The 18,277-nt window shown below is 32.5% G+C and overlaps 1 long non-coding RNA gene across 1 annotated transcript in view; it reads right to left on the reverse strand.

Annotated features, from left to right (window-relative positions):
- Nucleotides 1-1,860: 1,860 nt before the first annotated feature.
- LOC145292975 (uncharacterized) overlaps nucleotides 1,861-18,277 on the reverse strand; it is a 60,452-nt gene continuing 44,035 nt past the window's right edge. The window contains exon 3 of the long non-coding RNA XR_013869638.1: nucleotides 1,861-2,723. This is a non-coding gene — a long non-coding RNA (uncharacterized LOC145292975). The remainder of the gene's footprint in view (nucleotides 2,724-18,277) is intronic.

Below are 18,277 nucleotides of genomic sequence, written 5' to 3' on the forward strand. Positions count from 1 at the left end.
TTTTTTTACAAAGGAGTCACCACTTGAGAATAAAGTTTAATGAGTGTGCAGTGGTTACTGAGACAACAACAAATCAGAGGCCTGCAGTATTAATGCTGGAGTCCCTCAAGGGTTCATCCTGGGCCCAACTCTCTTCCTGATCTACATCAATGATCTCCCGAAACACATACTTAAATCATTCGTTGACATCTATGCTGATGACACGACCATTTACAGCAACACATCAAAGGCTGTAAATGACAAAGCTCTCTCTGATTCTCTCTCCTCTGATCTCGAACGAGTGGTTCAGCGGGGGAAGACATAGCTGGTTACTTTTAATGCATCTAAAACCAAACTCCTATCCTTACATCATCAACGCTCTGATCCCCATCTGGCATCAATTGAAATGGATGGCTCTCGTCTAGAAGCCCCATGTTTTGACAAGCTTCTGGGCTTGACCTTTACTCCTGATCTGAAATGGAACACATACATCAAGTCTGTTGCCAAGGTCGCTGGAAAGATGGTGGGATCCTTCTACCGCTCCAGAAGATATCTCACTACTGATGCAATTCTCTATCTACATAAAAGCCAAGTACGTCCAAGGATGGAATACTGCTGCCATATCTGGACAGGAGCTGCTAAAAACAGTCTATCCTGCCTTACCAGAGTACAAAATAGACTTCGTGGTTTAGTGGGGGATGCCCCTTTCTCTTCCCTGCAACCTCTCTCCCACAGAAGAGACGTTGCAAACCTATCTTTGTTTTATCGTTATTTCCATGGCAGGTGCTCGTCTGAACTCCAATCCCTGGTCCCCCCTTGCCAATCTTTTACGAAAAACACCCGTCTAGCTGAATCCACTGTCAAAAACTTTCCCCACTCTTTATCTATGCCTAAATCAAAACGTAGATTCCATGAACAAAGCTTCTTTCTTAGAACTGCACGCCTGTGAAACTCTGTTCCATCTGCCTGCTTCCCTCCTGACTACAACTGGGATGTTTTCAAGTCCAACGTAAACAAATTCCTGATGAACCACCCCCTTAAGTAGACACTTTAAATATCCACACTAACGTACTGTACTTACAATAACCCTTATCCTTGAGTGGCTTCCGGGCCTTGATAAGTGGTGACCACCTTGTAAAAAAAAAAAAAAAAAAAAAAAACATAGTGATCATTAGTGGGGAAATTGAGTAGAATTAGATTATTTAAGGGGACGTTTCAACAAAACCTTGTTTACATTGGATTTGAAGCCGATTTTGAACTCTGTCTTCTTTATTATGGCAAACAGCATACTGTTCAAACATGTAAAAACACAGCTAATAAAGGTTTTATGTGAACACCATCAGCTTGTGGAACATTTTTTTTTTAAATTCAAAATATTATATATTATGTAAATAGATCAAATGCATTTAAGGCAATCCAGGTTGAGTTACAACCAAAAGGACAGATTTTGTCTTAACAACGATTTATTATACTTTGGCCTCTCTGTTGTATCCTATATATAATATATATCTGATAATATAGATGAATTAAAGAGTTTTATAGTGAAAAATCTAATATTAAAAACATATATCTATTTTATTACAGTTCAATATAATTTGAAATACTTTTCTCAAATTGTTGGACATAACGTCTGTACAACATTTTTGGAGTATTCATTTTTTATTTATTTATTTTTTTTTTTTTACCAAACGGTTATCTTCATCTTCATAATTGCTGTTTCACAACTTATCCTCTGGCCTTCGTCAGGTGGTTAACCGCGACGGGATAGGAATACTGAGTCTCATAACTATATCCCCAGTGTTGCGGACCAGGATATAAAATACCCTAACTCACTACAAGAAAATAATGAAACAAATGGAATTGAAGGAAACAAAGACTCAATTGATGGATTAGATAAACATGTCGTTTATTTACCGTTGAAAGAATGAATGTTTTAGATATAACATGTGTTTATGTCCACGTGGGTGTAAACATCGTTCGTTGCGGGACTGGTGTTGTAGAAAGAAAAGGAAATGTGTGTTCCTCTCAAGTTCGGGTCACTATCGTTTGTTCGCGCGTGGGGAAAGAAGTGAGTGATGTAGTGGAAAATGGGATGATAGTCCAGCGTGTAGACAAAGAAGAGGATAGAGGGTTGACGTCAGTTAGCAGTCAGCTACGCGAAGGTGTTCTCAGGGACCAGTAGTAGATAGAGAGAGAAAGAGTGAGAATGTGTACATATGGTCTGTTAGCTTCTTGCCCCACATAGTAGCAAGTGGTGTGAGGTACGCGCCTCCCAAAAGGAAGGCGACGGTTCGTCGAACCGCTCAGCCCGAGAGCTGGTCCTAAAGGAAGAAGCCGCTTGTTGCTCTTTCTTTTATAGGTGTTTATGCTGGTCTTTTTCGCATGTGTGGATTTCTTTTGAAAGGGGAAGTGACGTCGTCCTTGTGTGCGTACGTGTTCGCGTGTGTGAAGACATGTGTGTACATTAGCGTGTGTGTATATACACGTGAATGTGAGTTTATGTACGCGAACGTGAATATATGTACGTGTGTGGACGTGGGCGCGTATGCTTGTGTGCGCGTATGTATGCGAAAAGTAACATAGCCTGAAATGTGAACGTGTGTTATTGTGTGAGTCTGGAAAAGGCTCGCGCACCACTAATTACTGCCTTCCATAGTTGTTGTTATCTCACCACGTTTTGTCCAACTAATCCTCTGAACTGCTTTTGAGTAGGATTAAAGCCGCTACCTTCAGACAATGCTCACCTGGAAAAAAAAAAAAATGAATGCTCAAATTATGAAACCTCATCGCAAAGGATTCGAAAAAAAAAATAAAATAAAAAATAAACTGATATATAACAAAAAAGTTTTATTTAGATGTTTTTTCTTCGTTTTGTTTGTTTATACATTTTGCTTTAAAAATGTTTTTGAAAATAAAATTATATATTTTTAATTAATATGCTTTTTAGTCTGTCAGTTTGACTGCCTGTCCATCACACTTTGTCTCAAAAACTACTGAGCTGACCCAGCTGAAATTTTATATGCATCTTTCTTATAAGATCCAGCAAACTAAGTATTATGGTATCCGTTGATGCACAGTTCAGGATTAGTAGGAATTTATAGAGCTTAGGCACCACAATACCACATTTACTCTAGAAATCCTTTTGTAAACTACTGCACCGATCTGGCTGGAATTTTATATGGACTTTTTTTTATGATAAAATGCAGCGAACTAAGTTTTATGGTATCCGTTCAATGCAGAGTTAGGGATTAACAGGGATTAATAATAACTAGTATTTAAGTTCCACAAAAATTACTGGTCTGATCTGGCTTAACTTTTGTATGGACTTTTGTTATGATATAGTGTTGTGAACTAAGTATTATGGTATCCGTTCAATACACAGAAATTAATAGGAATTAGTCACGACAATACCACATTTACTCTAGCAGTTTTCTCGGAAACTACGGGATGATTTGACTGAAATTTTGTATAAACTTTTCTTATGATATGGTGTAGCGAATTAAGTATTATGGTATGCTTCAATGCACAGTTAGGGATTAATAGGGATTAATAGCGATTAGTCACCAGAATACCACATTTACTTTAGAAGACAAAAAGAATTACAATAACAAAATAGGCTATTAAATTAATTTAATCTTGAACTGAATAATCAATTTAATATCATAAATTTTTTTTTTCATTTCAAAATATCCCATCTATACTTTGTGTGTGTTAAAGTTATTCTAGATCTTCATTAACCCCACCACAATGTATTTTTCAAATTTGACCTTGCGACCTTTGAAAATATTTCCTGGCTCCTGGAAGGGCCACAGGACACCAGCTGAGAAAACTTGAAGTATACAACATATTCTCCTTCAATTTCTTTCTTTCATAAAAACTTTGAAACAAGTACTACATTTTTTACTATAATGTATATATTTTTTAAATCAATTGTTCAATTTTTAAGTGAGAGTTCAGTTTCTAATCCAACAATGAAACCCATGGCATCAATTACAGACATGTACCATCACAGTAAATCACAATAGGAAAAAGCCTAAAAAAAAAAACTATGAGACTTGAGATAAATATTTGGCGAATATTTTCGTACCAATCAAGAATCTATCATCAATAATCAATCCGACAAATCCGCAACTGTCTTTAACCATTACATCGTTCTTTATCTGGATGAGATATGGTGTAAGAGGTGTATTCGTCCAGGCATTATCTTCTCGTTTTGAGGTGGGTATTGCCAATCGCCTGAAGCGCCCTGATCAAGGAATGGCGATGGGTCCTTCACAGCTTTTAATGTACCAGCCAGTGTGAACCCTTTGGCTGGCTTTACCCACCTTTTGGTCCAGCGCCATATTCTGTTGCAGGTAGAAGTGAATAAATATCAACCACAGCCATCAAAACTTTAATCGTGTGCGTCTCAAACTTCCAATTTACCTGACTGACTATATTACCAAATGAATATTACCGAATGACTATATTACCAAATGACTATATTACCGACTGACTATATTACTGAATGACTATATTACCGAATGACTATATTACCAAATGACTATATTACCGAGTGACTATATTACCAAATGACTATATTACCAAATGACTATATTACCGAATGACTATATAACCGAATGACTATATTACCAAATGACTATATTACCAAATGACTATATTACCGAATGACTATATTACCGACTGACTATATTACCGAATGACTATATCACCAAATGACTATATTACTGACTGACTATATTACCAAATGACTATATTACCGACTGACTATATTACCGAATGACTATATTACCAAATGACTATATTACCGACTGACTATATTACCAAATGACTATATTACCGACTGACTATATTACAAATGACTATATTACCGACTGACTATATTACCAAATGACTATATTACCGACTGACTATATTACCAAATGACTATATTACCAAATGACTATATTACCGACTGACTATATTACCAAATGACTATATTACCGACTGACTATATTACCGAATGACTATATTACCAAATGACTATATTACCGACTGACTATATTACCAAATGACTATATTACCGAATAACTATATTACCAAATGACTATATTGCCGAATGACTATATTACCGAATGACTATATTACCAAATGACTATATTACCGAATGACTATATTACCAAATGACTATATTACTGACTGACTATATTACCAAATGACTATATTACCAAATGACTATATTACCGACTGACTATATTACCGACTGACTATATTACCGAATGACTATATTACCAAATGACTATATTACTGACTGACTATATTACCGAATGACTATATTACCGACTGGCTATATTACCGAATGACTATATTACCGACTGACTATATTACCAAATGACTATATTACCGAATGACTATATTACCGAATGACTATATTACCAAATGACTATATTACCGAATGACTATATTACCAAATGACTATATTACTGACTTACTATATTACCAAATGACTATATTACCGACTGACTATATTACCGAATGACTATATTACCAAATGACTATATTACCGAATGACTATATTACCAAATGACTATATTACCGACTGACTATATTATCGACTGACTATATTACCGACTGACTACATTACCAAATGACTATATTACCAAATGACTATATTACCGACTGACTATATTACCAAATGACTATATTACCGACTGACTATATTACCGACTGACTATATTACCGACTGCCTATATTACCAAATGACTATATTACCGAATGACTATATTACCGACTGACTATATTACCAAATGACTATATTACCAAATGACTATATTACCGACTGACTATATTACCGAATGACTATATTACCAAATAACTATATTACCGACTGACTATATTACCAAATGACTATATTACCGACTGACTATATTACCGAATGACTATATTACCAAATGACTATATTACCAAATGACTATATTACCGACTGACTATATTACCGACTGACTATATTACCGAATGACTATATTACCAAATTACTATATTACCGACTGACTATATTACCGACTGACTATATTACCGAATGACTATATTACCAAATTACTATATTACCGAATGACTATATTACCGAATGACTATATTACCAAATGACTATATTACCGAATGACTATATTACCGAATGACTATATTACCAAATGACTATATTACCGAATGACTATATTACCAAATGACTATATTACTGACTTACTATATTACCAAATGACTATATTACCGACTGACTATATTACCGAATGACTATATTACCAAATGACTATATTACCAGATAACTATATTACCGACTGACTATATTACCAAATGACTATATTACCGACTGACTATATTACCGAATGACTATATTACCAAATGACTATATTACCGACTGACTATATTACCGACTGACTATATTACCGAATGACTATATTACCAAATTACTATATTACCGACTGACTATATTACCGACTGACTATATTACCGAATGACTATATTACCAAATTACTATATTACCGAATGACTATATTACCGAATGACTATATTACCAAATGACTATATTACCGAATGACTATATTACCGAATGACTATATTACCAAATGACTATATTACCGAATGACTATATTACCAAATGACTATATTACTGACTTACTATATTACCAAATGACTATATTACCGACTGACTATATTACCGAATGACTATATTACCGAATGACTATATTACCGAATGAACTGAGATGCTAAGTCCACAGTTGTAACGATGTTATCAGTTTGTTTCTAAACTCTGTCCCACCTTTTTGTGGGCTGAACCAAAACCAACAGAGTATGAACCATTGTGGAAATCACTTTTTTCCCTGTTGACTGAGGAACAGCTGAAACATCCTGTGTAGTTCTAGGAGGTCCGCCCTATCAGGTCACTGCCTCCCATCTTTTGGGTGAAGTAAGTTTATTGCTTACTGCCTGATACGACTTTACGAGGGAATGCAACGCCAAAAAATCAATTTTTAAGTGGTCAGAGTACTCTTCCTTAAGAGACACTTTCCCTACCTTCCTGGCCTTGTGTCACATCTTCTTGCAGTGGGAAAGAAAATAAATAACAAGTACGCATAAGTGACTTTGCATGCCCTTTAAATAAACATTAACAAACGTCTTGTCTTAGTCCTTTCTTTTAATACAGTACACAAACAACACAACCTGACAACAATCGCATCACAGTGTAGTATCTGTTCTTCAGATGCTGCACTCTGTCAGTAGAGGAGAAGTCCTTCACGTCTGAGACAATTTTTAATTTTTGTTCCTTTTCTCCACGTTAAAAACGACCCTGGTGTCTAACTCTGTCCCGTGGGGGAACATTGTAAATAGGAACAATCATATACACTTAAACACTTTTGAGTATCCTACCAGCTATATGAAGTTACATACACCCTGGTGTGTTTTAACTAACAAAATACAGAAACAAACGTATCTATACGAATATAAAGTGGAGGCTTTTTTTCTCATTCTGACATTGATATTAAAAGCTTAGTGTTTCTATTTAAAAATTATTAAAACAGAACTTCTTAATATACTCAGTAATAGATATGCGAGCAACTAAATGAAGGTTAACTAATTTGCATGTTTCTTTGAAAAACAAACTTTAATTAATTAATTATTCATTTTTTATGATTTCTTAGTGGATGGTTAGTTTCATTAAACTATTACACTCAGTTCTATTTATGTAGATTTTCTACATAGTGCATAATTGCATAGCATTTAGGATGAAAAGTTTAACACGCACACATTTATATATATATATGTATATATATATATATATATATATATATATATATATATATATATATATATATGTATATACGTTTTTATTTTTTACTACCGTATCTTTCTGTTAAGTTACATTATTGTTTCGGCTACACGGCCGTTTTTTTGGCCGTCTGTAGCGTCCTCAGACCAAAAAACGGCCGTGTAGCCGAAACAATAATGTAACTTAACAGAAAGATACGGTAATAAAAAAATAAAACGCATATTTGCTCTACAACAGTATTGAGCACTTTCTGCAGTGTTTATTAATTACCATCTCCACTATATATATATATATATATATATATATATATATATATATATATATATATATATATATATATATATGAAAAAAAAAACAATTAAAGACTGTAAATTAATCTTTCTTCCTCGATCGCTTGCAAACTGGATTTTTCTACAGATTAATTGGATTACGCTCATTTTGGATTTTTAATTTGGATTCCTTTGTCAACATTACAAACCCGACTACTTATTATGAGAACATTAAATCTTATGACCAATCGTCTTTTGAAACAACCTAACCATCGCATATCCTTTCATCTGCATTTTTATTTATTTTTTTTTCATTTTTCATTTTTAATTTCTTTTCTCCATTTCATAAACTTTGTTTGCTAACTTATTTGGCATAAATGATTATTTTTCATATAATGCAGTTTCAATTTATGCCAGTACCAGCAAATTCACAGTTTTGCTATAATAATTATTTGCTAACATCTTTCTGCTGATGAAAAGAATGCATTCCTTGAAACTCTGCGGATTAAATAAATCTTAATATTTCTTTTTGAGTATCCTGTCAAACAATAAATTCTTGTTAATTATAATTTACAGTCTTTGATTGGGTTCTTTTATGACAAGCTCTATTTCCTACTTTGGTTGTATTGAGCTTTTTTATTTGGTTGGGATTACTATATAGATATTTATATTCTCTTTAAGTTTACAAGAGCTTTTGGTTTGTAAACTTAGTTTTTACTTCTTGATTTTATCTATATATTTATATAATATCTCTCTCTCTCTCTCTCTCTCTCTCTCTCTCTCTCTCTATATATATATATATATATATATATATATATATATATATATATATATATATATATATATTAATAAAATTAAGGACTATCCATTTATCTATTCAGATTAAATATGTTTTTAACTCATTTCAAAGTGTTTTTTAACATATTTTTTGCTCATATATATATATATATATATATATATATTTCATGCTTCTTAGAGGAGTACAAAATTTATATAAGGGAAGACGAAAATTCATGATTACAGCGTTAAAATAAAGTCAACGTTTAAAATAAAGTCAACGTTTAAAATAAAGTTAACGGGGTGAAGAGAAGAAAAGAAAAAAAAATTGGGAAGTCAACTAACCGGTTTCACCCTTACTTTACCAAAGCCGTATCGAGGGATTTGAAAAAAAAAAAAAACACGAATGGGAATCAAAATTATGTACAAATAAAAATAAGGTTGCGTTACGTTATGTATTAAGGGGAAAAAATGGGGAAAAGCGATTGAAATACAGCAATGTTATATTACTCGAAGATCCTAGAGACTAATCACACTCAAACCCAAGAGGCATTCCTTCTCCTTACAGAGGGAAGGCCTTCTCAACCGAACGTGAACAGTCTACAAAATCATTCAATGAAATAGTGAGTGAGCACGACTCAGGATTGAAAAAGAATTTGTGCTAAAGTTCGCTGCACAAGACGGGTTTTTTATAAGGTGGTCAGTAATTGAAGACCCGTATGTAATGGCAATTACGTCTGGTGTTTGGTATGTCCCATTTCTGATTTTAGTAGGTAGATGTTGCTGGACTCTTCCATCCAATCTTAATGTTGCTCAACCCACATAGTTGGCACTGCAACTATATTCAAAATTGTAAATTATATTATTATTATGATGGGGGAGGGGGGGTAGAACTTCTTACCCACCCACCCCCCATCATAATAATAATGTAATTTACAATTTTAAATTATGATATGAAAACAAAAACTATTCTCTTAATAGTTGCATAAAGACTACATTTTGTATCGTTAAGGTTATCAACTTTTTTATATCAAAAAATAACCGCCGAAGCTTTCTGTTTTGATGTTTTGATTTAATAAAAATATCATTGGTTTTAGCATCCAAAATTATGAGATGAAAACCCGAATCTTTTAGTAAGATGGAGTTGTTTCCCTCTGCACAATAACCACAAGCGCCAACCCAAGTTACATTTTTTAATTTTTTAAATCATTACTATATATTGGGTACAATATAATAATCAATAGAGGATTTGATCTAGAATAATAAATTCGAGATCTGTAAAAATTAAAATATCATATTTAAACGTGCAACGCTAAGGTAGACTGTTATATATAAAATAAAAACAAGACTCCACCAGTAATTGTCTCCCTTAGATGTATTGGAAAGTTATCTCCCTTAGACCGCTACGTATCCTCCTGTGTAGGACATGAATGTATTTATCTCTCTCCCACTGCTGGAAAATAAGACAGGTCAGGATTAAGTGGGATCACTTCCTTGTTGAGGGTGTTTAATATGTGGATCTCTTATACTGTCTTTAAGTAGTTTTCACTTTTTATTTTTATCAAACAAAATGAAAAATTAATCTTTTTAGTGCGTAAATTTTTTATCAAAGTATTTAAAAAAAAAAAAAAGTAAAAGTTAACGGTAATATTGGTTAGATAAATTATTTTAAAGGAATAGAGTTGGAAAATTAACCCAATACAATTGGCTCTTTTTTCGTTATTGTAGCGAAATCCGACAGACGAAAAAAAATGAGCTTTCATTAAAAAAAAACAAACAAAAAAAATCAATGATAACTACTTATTATTTTTATCAATGTCAACAACAAGCAATGTTATCTACCTAACTGCCATGTTGTCAAGATGGACTGAGTTACTTCCCTTGCATTAATGCGATTAACACATTGAATTTTTTTCCTAAAACTTATTTTCATTCATAATTAATTTTCTATCTTATCGTTTTTCGTAATTTTTGGATATTTTTCATTACTGCGCCATGGCAATTCCGTAGATACCATTGATTTCACTTGAAATTCAATATTTTAGTTTTCGAATTTCGCTACAATAACGAAGAAGTACCAAACAATTTATGGTACTATGTACGGGCAAAAAATGGACAAATAAAGATAGGGGGAGCTAGTTTTGGTAGCCAATTTATCATCATTTTTTTGTAGGTTTCCGACTACTTTTTGATTGCATTTGAAAGATTAAAGTTAATTTCCAAAAGGAAAAATATATTTGTACATGTGAAAAAAAAAGTTATAAAAAATGTTTTCGCGGCGAGCTAACCAATTCAGCTAAATTTTGAAGTTAAATAAAATCATTGTAAAAATCCTTTAAAAGATTGTAGAGAGCTTGGTCGACATTCACCGATGCCTGGTATCACGGTCGTGACGTGGGCATAGGTAAATGTTTCCCAGTCCCCAACAAAAATATGAAAATAAAAGGTTGTCAGAAATGGCACTAAGACAAAAGCTCAACATGATTTTTATTTAACAATATAAGAAAGGCGAATGATGTTATTGTGTTGATGTGTTTTTATTTGTGCGTGTGCTGGTTTAGCATGAGAGTCATGAAAGTGATAAAGCTAAAATGTTCAGGAAAGGAATATTTGCCAATAAAGTTAATGTTTGTAACTTCTTGTATGGTCGCTAGGACTCTATGTATGCATTTGTATTTAGTCTGATAGGTTTTGTGAAAAGTTCGTTGATAGAGAGAAAAGTGCTCCTTGTGTTTAAAGATAGAACCAACACATTGCCGGCCAGCTGAAGGAGACGATAGTTCCTGTTCGTGCGCGCACGTGTTTACAACCATTAGTCGTCGAAACAAAAGAGAAAGAAAAGGCGCGCAGTTTAACTGATGTCAACCCTCTATCCTTTTTTTTGTCTACACGCTGGACTATCATTCCCATTTCGACTACATTACTCACTTCTCTTCCCATGCACGAACAAACAATAGTGACCCGAACGTGAGATGAACACACATTTCCTTTTTCCTTCTATACTACCAGTCCCGCAACAAACGATGGTTACCCCCACGCGGACATGAACACGTGTAATACCTAAAACATTCATTCTTTCAACAGTAAATAAACGACACGTTTATCTTATCCATCAATTGAGTTTTTGTTTCCTTCATTCCATTCGTTTCATTATTTTCTTTTGTAATGGGATTAGGATATATATATCCTAGTCCTCTACAGTCCACAGCGTGTTGATGTGAGTGAGTACGAGTTGTATTGATGTATGTTCTTTAGCGTGACAAAGAATGTTTGTTTCAGGATACCGCAAGTGAAAACAAATAGTAGTTAGAAGAGAAGTTTATTTGGTACTCACATTAGGCCTGGGGGCCAAAGCCCCCCCCCCCCCCCGGCGATGTCCGCTGCCGGGCAGACCAGCTAGAAAAAGGGGTAATGGTTTCCGGTTTTTCCTTTTATAAACTCTGTCAAATGATAGAGAGCTGGCTTGTGATTGGACAAACAAGGCGGAAATGAATTTCAAATCTGAAGTTGTGAAATGTAACTCTGCTTGTACAATCACTTAATATTTGTAGCGAGTCGCTACAAGATAAATATTAGTTTTCTCGGTCTATTTCAAAGCTAATTAGTAAAGTAAAGTTCTAAGACATTAAATTAAAAAAAAAAAAAAAAAAAACATCTTATTTGTACAAAAAAATAACTTAATTACTCCAAAAAGCGAACGATTTTGTGAAGAACAAAATTGCTACAAACGGAAGTTTTGTAAACACAGAATATACGGAAGCCCAAAATGTCAGCCAGTCGAAAGACTGTGTGAAAATGACGTCATGTAATTAAAAGAGAGGAAGGGAGGTGCTAGTTTTCTCCCCCCCCTCCCCCAGACGTGCATCTGTGCATTCCTATCCTGTATCATTTTTACCATTTTTAAATTTAATTATTTTTCTATGTTTTTGTTTTTAAATTAATTTTTTTTAATTATTGTTTAAGATTATATAAAAATCTTACGCCAAAAGTTTCACATTCATGCAAACGAGGAAAATATTCCAATCTTACATATAAGAATTATGTGAAACTTGTAATTTCAAATAAAAAGTAGAAATACTTTTTGCTATTATAAATTTTTGTGTGAAAATATTAAATAAACAATGCTTAATTCAATGATAATATCGGTAGTTCGAGAAATTAATTTTTATCGAGTTTTATCGAATTCATTAATACGGACTTTAAGGGCATTTTTCATAATGTTCCTGTAAAAATTAAAGAATTTTTTTTTAACTGTTTTAATTTAAAATGCCTTATTTTCATAAAAAATGCCTTATTTTCATAAATAATGCCTTATTTTCATAAAAAAATGCCTTATTTTCATAAATAATGCCTTATTTTCATAAATAATGCCTTATTTTCATAAAAAATGCCTTATTTTCATAAAAAAGCAAAAATAAATTAATTTATTTTTTTACTACAGAAACCATAACCTTAGTAAACATTTTGTTTGAACAAAATAATACATTTCTACGAAGATTTAAATAAAAATAATGAGTTTAATATATTCCTTGATCATTATTTGATAAACATTGAAAGTTTTATTAAAATTGGTTAATTTCCTGATTTTTGGTGAATTATGTCTCCTTGATCTCACGAGATGGATTTGTTTGGTTTATTTAGATTTCTCTCAGATGGATGTGAATTTGTCAGGTAACTTAGACGAAATCCTTTCCACATTATAAACTTTGCCAGGTAATTTAAACAAGTTCACTTCAACATTTTAATCTTCTGTTTAGACGGAGAGAGGATTGCATCATGCCAACCTCAGCTTGAATTTTATCACAAAACGTGAGAATGCGCAGTTCAACCAATCAAATTAGTCGCATGATCAACAACATCAGCAGCAGTGAAACAAACTCAAAAAGGAAGAAGAGGGATAAAAAAAAAGAAGGGGAAGAAATATACCCCCCCCCCAAAAAAAAATATCTACACATGTCAAAATTAGCAAAATATCAACAACAAAAAAGTGTAAAAAATGATATCGTAGAATATTTATTATTAATGAAAATAGTTTTCAAAGAAAGAGAATAGGTCACATGGCAGCAGGGGTGGGGGTAACTGCAGTCTGTGAATAATAATGGTAAATCAATGAACCGTGAAATCGTGAAAGTAGATGTTTTATTTCACAATGCAGTAATATGTTACTAATTGTGATATGATAATTAAGTAGTTGAAATTAACATTAAAAAATTAAGTGGTTGAAATTAACATTAAAAAATTAAGTAGTTGAAATTAACATTAAAAATTAAGTGGGCAACATTGGTTTTTAATTGAAATTCAATATTTCCATTTCCATTTTTTTCTGAAGAAATGCCAAGACTTTTACAGATTTTATTTATTTATTTATTTCTACAACGTGTATACAGTCCCATAAATGTAGATTTGCGGTATATTGATGTAAGGTAACTAAACGGTGGTTTTGTTACCAATACATCAAGGAAAGCTATGGACGAATTACACTCTCTTTCATAAGTATACTTTAACACAGAATGCATTTTATTGAGTAAGGAGAAAAACTTATTTGCCTCTGTTTGGTTCTTGAAGAGACAAAATGGATCATTCACATATCGAAAACAGACTAAGAGTTTCATGGGTCCAGAAAATAATTGCTCTTCATGGAAACCTATGAAAATATTCGCCATTATCGTCTCCAGGACTGAGCCAACGACCACACATTCTATTTGCCGATACATTACATCGCTGAAACTGAATTCAACAGATGCAGTCGTAAATTTCATCAGCTCAACAAATATGCTTTCAGAAATAGGAGGAGGCGATATCTGGCTATGATATAAAAAATCTGTACAGATATCTATAGTCTTTAAAATTTGGACATAGGTAAATAGGTTACGATGTCATAAGAACACATAAACTTATTAATAACCTTAGACTTTTAAATAAAATGAATCTTTAAGACAGTATTTACTGTAATGTTTTAATACTGGTTGTAAAATATTTAAGATACATTTTGAAACCTTATATTGTGATGACCCTACCATAGATAAAATGGGCCTTAAAGGCATATCCGTTTTGTGAGTTTTAGGTAAACCGTATAAGCTTGGATGGGTCTAATCTCACTAGCTATGCTAGAAGGAAGTACACCATTTTTAACACACTTAACTAATTTCTTTTGGAATTTGGTTTGTAAAAAGGTTGTGGAATCATGAGTTGCAACAGTGCACAATTTTACAAATTTCTCCATGTCATTCAGTATGACAGATATTTTGTAGACATAATCATGATAATTTAGTACTACAACCCCTGAACCTTTATCCGGTTTAGTAATGACCAACAATTAATTTTCTCGTAGAGTTTTAATAACTGCATAAAGCTCTTTGCGCCATTTAAGCTCTGAATGGGATATTGGTCTACTTACGTAGCTGTGGGCAACGTCGTTTAGTCTTGCTTTTAAATCTCTTACTTTAATTTCAGAGACTGGTGAAAGTCTCTTTGCTTGGGCATTGAGAATTTCAAATTTGGAAAATACCTCTTCTCTTCTCGTTTAACACCAGGCAATGGAATACAAAATTCTAAACCATGATTAAGTATCAAAACTTCAGTAAGAGACAGGTCATGGGAAGATAGATTTAAGACGCTGTTGTCAATATTTGAGTTGATGGTACACCCAAACTATTTGTAAATTATATGTTGCAATTTACTGTTCAATATAAGAACTAGTTTTTTATGAGCACGTTCTTGTAAAGTGCAATATACATTGTGAACCAAACTTTGTCAAAGCATGATAGAATGCTCACTACTTCCCTCCATAATTGTGCATTTTTATCTTTATAACCTTCCTAAATTTAATGCTAATTTATCCAAGAAATTATGAACAGACGCATTTTTGGTTCTATGTCCTGGGTTATATATATATATATATATATATATATATATATATATATATATATATATATATATATATATATATATATATTTCTGTAGAAATATATTTTCTTATAATATATACCAATCCTTATTCAAGAAGCTCAATGTAATTACAGAGCAATATAGAGAATAAATGACAAAAAGTTATATTCTAAAATTCATGATGTTGATCATCTTATAATTTATTCCTTTAACTCAGTTGACTTTTACAATTCTTTTTTTTTTTTTACATGGTAGTCACTACTTATCAAGGCCCGGAAGCCATTCGGGGATAAGGGTTATTGTGCATACAGTAATCAATGGGATAATATCATAGTAATCGTTAGTAATGGAGGTTTGATAAAGTGTCTTACTTAAGGGGGCGGGTTATCAGGAATTTGTTTATGTTGGACTTGAAGACATCCAAGTTGTAGTCAGGTGGGAAACAGGCAAACGGAAGAGCATTCCACATGCGTGCACTTCTAAGAAAGAAACTGTGTTCATGGAATCTACGTTTTATATATATATATATATATATATATATATATATATATATATATATATATATATATATACGTATTATTTCTTTATTTCTTTATTTTTTTTAATATTTTATAGAGGGAATTAGACCTGGAGACTAAAGAGCAAAGTTTATTTTAATATATTAATACTTTAAAAGAACAGTGCTCATCGTAATGTAGATATATAATAAGCTCAATATGTATTTTTATCCTAGAGCTATATTACTATTGAGGGTGAAGATTGATAATTGTAAATTATGAGTCAGTTTCAAAATTTTGTTTGGTTTTCCTTTTAAAACTGATTCATAATTGACAATTATCAATCTTTATACTTAATATTATATATATATATATATATATATATATATATATATATATATATATATATATATATATATATATATATACCGGACCTGTCATTTAGGGGAATCGAGAAAGCAAATAGCAAGTCGAACACACCCTCACACTTCAATCTATTTCCATAATGAGCAGTTTCTTTCTTTCTTTTTTTATTTCTGCTTTCTATACTGATTTATACGTTTTCCTTTTGTTAAAACTTTCCAGTTTGAGATGTTTTCTTTCTTCTTCCTATATTTTTTTAAATTTCACCAACTCTGAGATTATTTTACATGAACAAAAATATTGGTGTGAACATTGATAGAGGAAAATTGTTTTCCGTCATTTTTGACGGATGCGCTCTTTTAGATATAATTGCGATCTCGATTTAGTCACATGCGCTGGGCATAATAAGACTGCGAGGGCATCAAAACTAATTACAAATTTATTTTTTTGAAAACAAGAAACATCTTGGTCTATTTTGAAGAACAATGCATCGCTTCATGAATGGCAACGTTGTTCATAAAGTTCTCACAATGATTGGCTCAGTTCTAGGTTAACTTAATTACTACTGTTAGTGACAACAATAGTTAACTTGCCATGTTATTACAAACTAATTGTACCCGTGTAAATTACACTGTATTATTAGTTTTTCTCATTCATCTACGTCTGGGTTTTCAAATCTTTGTGCATTTATTCCCTATATATAACTTTATTAAATATATTGTCTATGGCAACCCTTCGAAGAGTATTGGTGATGAAATTTCTATTTCTCGACTATATATAATTTTGGTAAATATAGTGTCTATGGCAACCCTTCGAGGAGCCTTGGTGATGAAATTTCTATTTCTCGACTATATATAATTTTGGTAAATATAGTGTCTATGGCAACCCTTCGAGGAGCCTTGGTGATGAAATTTCTATTTCTCGACTATATATAATTTTGGTAAATATAGTGTCTATGGCAACCCTTCGAGGAGCCTTGGTGATGAAATTTCTATTTCTCGACTATATATAATTTTAGTAAATATAGTGTCTATGGCAACCCTTCGAGGAGCCTTGGTGATGAAATTTCTATTTCTCGACTATATATAATTTTGGTAAATATAGTGTCTATGGCAACCCTTCGAGGAGCATTGGTGATCAAATTTCTATTTTTCGACTATATATAATTTTGGTAAATATAGTGTCTATGGCAACCCTTCGAGGAGCATTGGTGATGAAATTTCTATTTCTCGACTATATATAATTTTGGTAAATATAGTGTCTATGGCAACCCTTCGAGGAGCCTTGGTGATGAAATTTCTATTTCTCGACTATATATAATTTTGGTAAATATAGTGTCTATGGCAACCCTTCGAGGAGCCTTGGTGATGAAATTTCTATTTCTCGACTATATATAATTTTGGTAAATATAGTGTCTATGGCAACCCTTCGAGGAGCATTGGTGATCAAATTTCTATTTTTCGACTATATATAATTTTGGTAAATATAGTGTCTATGGCAACCCTTCGAGGAGCATTGGTGATGAAATTTCTATTTCTCGACTATATATAATTTTGGTAAATATAGTGTCTATGGCAACCCTTCGAGGAGCCTTGGTGATGAAATTTCTATTTCTCGACTATATATAATTTTGGTAAATATAGTGTCTATGGCAACCCTTCGAGGAGCCTTGGTGATGAAATTTCTATTTCTCGACTATA

Source organism: Euprymna scolopes, chromosome 14 (genome assembly GCF_053919585.1).
Source record: "Euprymna scolopes isolate OS-2025 chromosome 14, ASM5391958v1, whole genome shotgun sequence".
NCBI lineage: Eukaryota > Metazoa > Mollusca > Cephalopoda > Sepiida > Sepiolidae > Euprymna > Euprymna scolopes.